Source organism: Octopus bimaculoides, chromosome 1 (genome assembly GCF_001194135.2).
Source record: "Octopus bimaculoides isolate UCB-OBI-ISO-001 chromosome 1, ASM119413v2, whole genome shotgun sequence".
Classification (NCBI taxonomy): Eukaryota; Metazoa; Mollusca; class Cephalopoda; order Octopoda; family Octopodidae; genus Octopus; species Octopus bimaculoides.
The window spans coordinates 51,975,228-51,984,034 of NC_068981.1; positions in this window are offsets into that span (position 1 = coordinate 51,975,228).

An 8,807-nucleotide genomic window follows, 5' to 3' on the forward strand; every position below is an offset into this window, starting at 1 on the left:
TATATATATATATACATATATATATATATATTTACACACACACACACACACACATGATTTTGTATGCTTGTACGTGTGAAAGTCTTTGAGAAAAACAAGTTGCAAAAGATGGAAAGAGATCATTCAGTTAATGATAAAATAACAGTTGTGATTATAGTTATATATTGGGCGTGCCTAACTCTGCATTAGTTCTGTTTCAAGGAAGACTCCAACAACTATTTAGACGTACTTTACAGAATGCTGGAGACAGCACAGGCCTAAATCGATACACATTCTTTACTACAACACTTGACATCAAGGTACGCAAATTGCTGTGATCTTACGGTGTGTGTTCATAAGTTCATAAAAAAATACACGTGCTCCATTATGCATGTGTGTCTGTGTTTTGTGAAAGAGGATGTGGGTAGAGTCAAGAACTGATAGTTTTTATCGGCAATAATGCTGTGTGTAATAATTCTGTGTCAGTCATATCATGTTCAGAGAAAATTTATATGTACATATACGTAAGCTTATCAGAGAAGATGTGCTCGGAAGATCCATAAACAAAACTTAAGCAACCCAACTAGAGGTGAAAAATTCGAAATTGAATACAAACGAGAAGACTACTACATTTAGTTTAGTTATTTGAATGTATAAAGCCACTAGAACATACTAGTCTATGGGTAAAAGTAGAATTTCTGTTCATTCTCTGCCCATTCTATCAACAAATACATTCTAATGATCATTTCATATTAATAATCTTGTAGTGAGGTAGGATCTGAATTCTTCGTTAACGACAAAGAATTAATATTGGTTCTGAAAGTGAAAAGTTGCACATTCACAAATTTGTAATGTGGCACAACCTTGTAGCAGTTGCTTTTGGCTAACCAGATTTTCTAAGATATACAGTTTATTGTTAGACGATACAAGGAGTATTATATGGCCCGGTTTTACACCATTACGCCCTCATACCGCAGCTATCGGTTGTTACTAGAGTTACAAAATAGGTAAAGAAGTACAGTTCCGACCCATATATCCGGTAAGCCTGAGACCGAAAGTGACTCGGATTTCTGGATGTTTTTTTTTTTTAGGGGTTTTTTTTTTTTGCTTGCTTATTTTCTTCAGACAGCTTAAATATATGCTTAAAATATAAAATAAACTATGAAAAGTAAATAGCTAAATTGTATTTAACAGATTCAAATCAATACATTTGGGAAGCATGGTCTGTATGATATCTATTAATCCACTTAAAATTAATAAGGTATATCACTCTATGATGAAAATTAAACAAAGAAAAGCAAAGAATATGATTTTATTTGACGGACATAGGTAAAGGTTAATATGCTTCTAAAGCAGTGTATGTTTAATATTTATCAATCCATTTAAAGAAGTAGAGAACAAAACTATTTTTAACACACACATGCAAATTAACAAATTTCATAAACAATGTCTGTGTACTCATTATAGGATGCAGCACATTTCATGGTATTCCACTGTATTCTTGGATTTCTGGAACAAGAGGTCGGTTATTGTGTTATCAAAAAACAGTCCTATTTGATAATTGCTGCAGAAATAAATGCATTTTATGAGCATCAATACAGAGTATAAGAATGTGAGTTATTTACAAAGCATAGTGGGTCACAGTAAACTTCAATTTAGAACTGTCCTGATTCCCAAAAATATGGTCTTTCATCGCTTACCTCTCTCTGAATTACATCTTTACGTGAATAACATTATATAGAAATTCAATTTATATATAGCCTTTCAGAAAGCGAAGAGCTTGTTCATTTTTTTAATAACCAACAATCGTTAATTTACTTGACTCACTTCCTCAAGCATTAAGTTTATTAACCTTCTAACTATAATTACAAGGCTATAGATATAACGCAAAGGTTTCTTTTTATTATAAGCTTCACTTTATATTACAATATGGAGTATACAGAATATTTTTAGCTCAAGTTGGATACTGAATTAATGTTATTTTTAAAAATGACAAAATATTTATCATAGAACAGCTTAAGGCTAACGTTCAAACCAATCACAATAGCTACTTGGATCAAACATCTATAGAAACGTATATAATCATTCCTTTATATATGAAGAAAATTCTAAACTGCTGTTGATTGCTTTGTATATCTCGCATGCTCGATCTTGTGATGGTAATCTTGAAAGATTGATTTCCTAAGAATACAAAACTCTTCAGTTTCTATAGTAAGCTTGTACAAAATGACTTTAATCTTAACATAGCATTGAATTACAAAGAACAGATATCAATTTACCGATATTCAAGGTTTCTTTCTTGTTTTCTTTTCTTTTTTTTGTTGCTTTTTTGTGTTTTGGGGTTTTTCTTTTCTTTTTTGCGGTGTACATCTTACAGGGACAATTTACAAGCATTGTACTGGGCCATTTCATTCAGCATTGCTTGTGATGTATGCAAGGAATAAAATGGACAATTTCTCCCCTGACAACTGAAGTTCTCGAATTATCCAGAATATCCAGTTTTGAGTTAAACAATAACCAAACATTATGTAGGAACGTGAGTAGTTTCCTGTTATATTCTAGGCCTCAAAATCTCTAGTTTCCTTTCATGGCTATTGCGTTACTATAACAAAACAAAAACTATCTCAAAGTTAAGAGCCCTCTTCAATGCCACGGGATATTTTCACGCTGAAGAGTCTACAATATACAAGAATAACGCGCGTAAGATTACTGCTTACATATTTAGATCAGTTCTGCTCCTACGCATGAACACATTCTTTTTCAAATCCACAAACAAACTGACTGACAAGCCTTTACTTACCTACACTCCTACAGATGCATCAGACATCGGTTTACAGATGTCCATAAACTGTATAGGTTTCAATAGGTCAGGACGAACTGCGAATCGTAGTCACACTCCTTTTTCCTGGCTAAGCCATAGAAAATCTCTACTGAACTTTCTCAGTGAACTGATTAGATATAAGCATATAAGCATGCATGTGTGTGCACACATTGTGTCTGTCTAATAAGTCAAATGTAATAAACCTTAGCCGTTATTAAGAAACAGGTATTCGGATACTCCTAAATATTTTGTTGTCTTCTGCAAGAAATTACCGAGGAATACATTTTTGAACTATTAACAAACCGTTTCCAGATAAACTAAGACACCTTTTATATAATACAAATTCCGACCAAAATAAGGTAATATATATTATTTAGAACAGTCATCTTAAAGTAGTGAGTTGGGAACCATTATAGTGTCTAGTTTCAGACCACACTCTGACATTCATTATTCGATAATTTAACTTATAATGATAAACTATTTATTACATACACGAGAGAAATCGTAGCAATCAAATATTAAATGTTTGTAATTTCCATTTGACTATTCGTATGCAACAGAAGTCATCAATAATTCATTAGCACTACAGTCGACCATACTTTTCACAGGGGCAACAATAATGAAAGTGAAGTAAAATAGCGGCAAACTGGAATCAAAAGTGAGTTGTACATTCATCTCGCCGGGAGATGACTTCTTGCCTACAAGGTTCACCTGTTAATATAGAAACTCAGGAACAATATGTGATGTATTTCTAACCATCATTCAGGCTTAATAAATTTTATAACTTTTATTTTTAACAGAATTAATTTTGTTATTTTAATTTAAAACGTGAAATATAATCTCCATTCGAAGTACAATCTTCGGATAAAACTTGAGTTGAGGGAATGGGATTTGAGAGATCTTCATTAGAGTGTATTGCAATGGAACGTTCCGGCGAAAGCAAAAGATCAGAAAAGGATGAAGCTGATGGTCAGATAATTGAACATGGATTTTCGCATGCTAGAAGATGTCAAAAACTTTGCTGATATCAAAGGCAATTTTATATTGTCAATGAACTGTTGGGATTTCATCTTCAAATAAACCTTGACATTTAGACAAATATCTAAGGAACAAATTTCTCTATGAAACAATTTCACTCTCCATATCAGCACATAAAACTGTAAGATTTTTCAGATTCTGGCACTTCTGTGTTTCCTCTTTAACTAATTCAACTGAGAAATGTCTTCATACTTCTTGTACTAAGACCAACGTGACTCCACAATCACTGATCAGTTATAGTTCTATCAAAGAACACGAAAACTCAGCATTTGAAAGTGATCGCTTTTGTTCCATAATCTTCTTGTAAGATTCCTTAGATTGTTAGGATTCCTCACACTGATTTTCTTCAGATATCCTTATGTCCCTGTTGAGAATATTCTTCAAGTGTTCTATAAAGCTTATAAACTTCCGTTGCAGTTCCAGTGACAGTTGCATATGGTTAAATATTATCAGCTTTTTTCCTTAAGTTAGCTACTTTATAATATTGTACATAGTATCATATATATTCGTGTTCATTTATGGATTTTTGCCTGCTCGTGTTAAAATTTACTTTTACTGCTTGCATAAGCGTACTTATAAAACGTGAGAAACGAAAGTTTCCACACTTTTCTTGTATGAACAAAATATTGTTCTCAAGTACAGTGAATGATTAAAAATTAAGTTTGTAAGAAAAATGTGTAATACAAGAAAGAAAATAATAGAAACATTTGATATTTGTAGGGATTTTGCTTGGCATGTTCACAACGCTAACTGTTGTGCTTTACATAGCTACTACTTCTGCTATTGCTACATTTACGTTTGAAAACTTGTTCGAATCACTACTATTGTGTGTAATACTATTATAATCGTTATTCAGTTACTGTTACCACTATTGTAACTTGTCAACTAGTTATGATTTTTAAAATTGTAATTCTCGTGGCATTTGAAGTATGAATGCGTGGAGGCTGAACAGAATAATTTACAGTATTTAGAAACATCCCTTTGCGTGTTGAGTTCAAGTTCCATGAAGATCGACTTTGTTTTTAATCCATCCAGGACCTCTGCAATAAATCACCAATCATGCTCGTGTACATGCTGGTGTACACATGTGTAAATGTTAGGAAACAATAATATAAATTATAATAAATGCTAACTCTAAGTTGAAATAATTTTTGTTGTTGGTTGTACGTCATCATAATATCACATTCGTTAATGTGATGTTGAAAAAAAGTTGCTTTAAAGGAATTAAAGCAGCTTTTTCAACCTTTTACAACCGGCAGCAAAATGAAAAAGGTTACAAATGTGTTAAAGAACTCCAACTGACTTTTCGTAAACTTTTATAATATTAAAAAAACGGGTATTGAAATTGCTTTGAAACAGAGATAGAATCACGCAGTGCAATTTGCAGCAAAAGAATATATAGGCACTGGCGAAATGTATGGAAAATACTCAGACTTTCTAAACATCCTTGCCTTTTTTGATTCGCCTCAAGATCTAGCACAACTTCGGACATTACGTGGCACAGAAATGTGCTGCTATACAGTAGTTGAAAACATCTGCTTTAAAGTATTGTATTGAGAACCGTTAGATATAACTGATCATAGATATTTAGGTTTGATTAATCATACAGGTTATTAAATTAGTGATGATGACTAGCTCAGGGGACAAGTCTAGCTCACCGAATGTGTGACTCTCTTACGATGTGATTTCGTCCTACTGTATACGACGATGTGGTATGATACATCCAGATATTTTACTGAGTAGAAACTAGGTTTTGAACTCAATACACTGAAGTTAAATTATGATTTCAGTTAAAGCTCCCAAAATTATTCCGACAGACCAGGACTTTTGTGAGGATAGCCATCGATCCAACAAATAACAGTTGTTATTTGCTAGAATTATGTCCAGTAGAACTACCTCAAGTAACGTAAAATACCACTCAAGAAACGTAAAATACCAGTCAATATAGTTTTGAAAACAGTAATAGTGATTCGTTTCAAAATAAATTAATTTGAGCCACTGAAATCATTTTCATTACAAAAGAACCTAAGGATTGTTTGAGTATCATTTTCGATTGAGCAGACACAAAATCTGTGAGTTTGTGTCTCTATACCACTACGAAGCGACCCATATGTAACGCAGCATTTATGCACAATAAAGTAATGTTAAACGCTGCTTTAGATGTAGAACACCGGTACATGTTCATTTCTCAAAAGCATAAGATCGTCCGTTCAAATGCTATAAGGAGTATTTTGTGACGTGACTCAAACATTTCCCAAGTGATATAGGGATATCACTATATGGATGAAACTATACAGATAGAGATACGACAAACAATTGAAACTGAATCGCCAATATATCTATGGTGAAAGATATTCCAGTCAGAGCCTTCACGTGATATTTTTAAAATATATTGGATTCCAATGTCCAATTTGCCCTCCTTTGTTAATAAAGTAAGGTACGACATGAGGGAATTTCGATGCTTGTTTTGGTAATCAAGAGATGTATGCAAGCCCCCACGCGGGTTCGACCTTCTGGTAGTGACGCATAATAGGGACAGTGATGGTGCAGGTATTGGTACTGATAATGTTGGCGGTAGTGATAAGATGGATGGGATGATTCAGTGTTACATATTGTACTACAACCATTTCATTTCCCTGACATTCTATAACACCTATAATTCTTTAGGATATAGATTGCTTCAGCTTTTTATTTTGCTTCTGGAGTAGCGTTAGTTCTTTATCCTATTACACTGTTTGTCAGACACTATTTGAAATAGTGTCAGTTCGAAATGAACAGTTAACAAAAAGACTGAGAAATGAGACGAGAGAGAGAGAGCAAGAAAGAGAGAGAGAGAGAGAGAGAGAGAGAGAGAGAGAGAGAGAGTCGGTGAGTGAGTCAGTGAGTGAGTCAGTGAGTGGGTGAGTCAGTGAGTGAGTCAGTGAGTGAGTGAGTGAGTGAGTGAGTAAGTGAGTGAGTGAGTGAGTGAGAAGTCTTGTAATATATTTAGAATTAAATTGGACGTGTCGGAAATTAAAGTGGTCTGCCTTCTGGGGAGGAAGAACACGGCTCTCTGGGCATTTAAAGACTTTCTGTTGATCAGAATTCAGCAGATAGTTGAATGTAAATCTGAAATCAAAATTGTTAACGAGCTTCAACGTTGTAAAAGATGCAGGATGAAGACAGAGGGTGGATAATATTACATGATTTATGACGCAGATAGAATGAATACTATCATCAGAATTACTAAATCTTTCAACGACCAATAACAAATTAGAAGCAGTTTCCATAAAAGCTTGCTTACAGAACTGAAAAGATATTATCTGAATCAAAATCATTTTGATGTCCGTGTTTTATAGACCAGATCAGGGTGGTATTTACGTTGTAAGATTTTTTCCGATTTCTCGTTATTGGATTTTTTCTGTATATGTTTGTTTTGTTTGTTATTTGTTTTCTTTTGTTTTGCTTTCTTTTTGATTTTTTTTTTTCATTGTAAAGACACATTTACAATCTTTATAGATGATGGTGGCCTTACAGTCGATCTGTAGAATGATAACAACGCTTCTGGTAAAAGAAGAGTTTGTTCTTTTCTTAGATGTTGAATTCAGTCGTTCCTTCTGGCACAGTAAATAAAAGTAGTAACATTATCATTTTTGTAACCGTTGGTATATCTGACGATGATCATCATCATGATGACAACAACCACGACGACGACTACGACATCGATGACGATGATGATTGTGAGTAGGTAGGGAACAATGGTGTTAGATATGAATTGCTTACATAGGAAACTTATTGTTGATGTTTTAATCTATGTTTGTATAAGATGTGAGTGTTTATACTTGTGTGACCCTGTTTAAATATATCTATATGCATCGATATGCATGCGTTAGTGTTAAATGAATATTTAATTACGAGAATATCGCTGCTGGTGACACGATCACGATATGATGGCTTCTATACTAAGAGGCAACTTCATTAGTTTGAAGGTGATAAAGAAGTCGAGATAAAAGTAGCAGGAAAATAATACATCACTTATTCCTTGTAAGAAGTTTCAAAGAATAAAACGGCGTGATTCAATGAGAGGCGTATACTCTGCATATAGCTTCAGGTTAAAAAGGCTTTGTTACGAAATATAGAATAGAGAAAGCTGCAGAGTGTAAGAACAAAAGCAGAACGAAAATAAGAAAGAAAATAAGAAAGAAAGAAAAAAGAAAGAAAGAAAGAAAGAAAGAAAGAAAGAAAGAAAGAAAGATATAGATAGATAGATAGATAGATAGATAGATAGATAGATAGATAGATAGATAGATACCTTTCTTTTATTAGCCACACAGGGCTCAACAAAGATGGGACAAATACAATGTAGAGCTTTTCTTTTGGGGAGAGGGAAGGACAGAAAAAAAAAATAGGGGTGTGTCGATCAAAAGGGATCGTAGGAAGGGGAAAAGGAGGGAGTTCGATCAAAAGGGATCGAAAAAAAAACGATCAATAGGGATCGTGTATCACACTCATGTTCTTGTGTACAAAGAGGGGAGGACAGTTTAGGTTTAGCCGTGGAAAGAAAAGCCTACGGAAAACACCACGGTAACCTTGGTCAATATTGTCATTGAAGAAACTATAACAGTAAGTGACTCTCTTTTGCCTTTTTGTTTTTCTTTTTCTAGTTCATAGGGTTATGCTCAAGGTGGCTCCTTCATTCACACGTGCCATCCTTGCTACATTCACCCATCTTTTATTGAAGCATTTACTAGACAAGGCTTCCCTTTCTACTCTCACTTTCCTCTTCAGGTGATACTTGAAGAAGTTGATGAGAGATTGCCCAGAGAGGAAAGTCTTTGTCTCTAGACCTTTCAGACGCGTCCACCATACACATTCTTTCGCCATAGCCACAAGTACGATGAAAATAGCTCTTCCTTCCCGTTTAAAGGAAGGAGGCGCGACAATATTCACGATAGACTCGGCTGATAGACCGACTCGTCCCACACGCGAT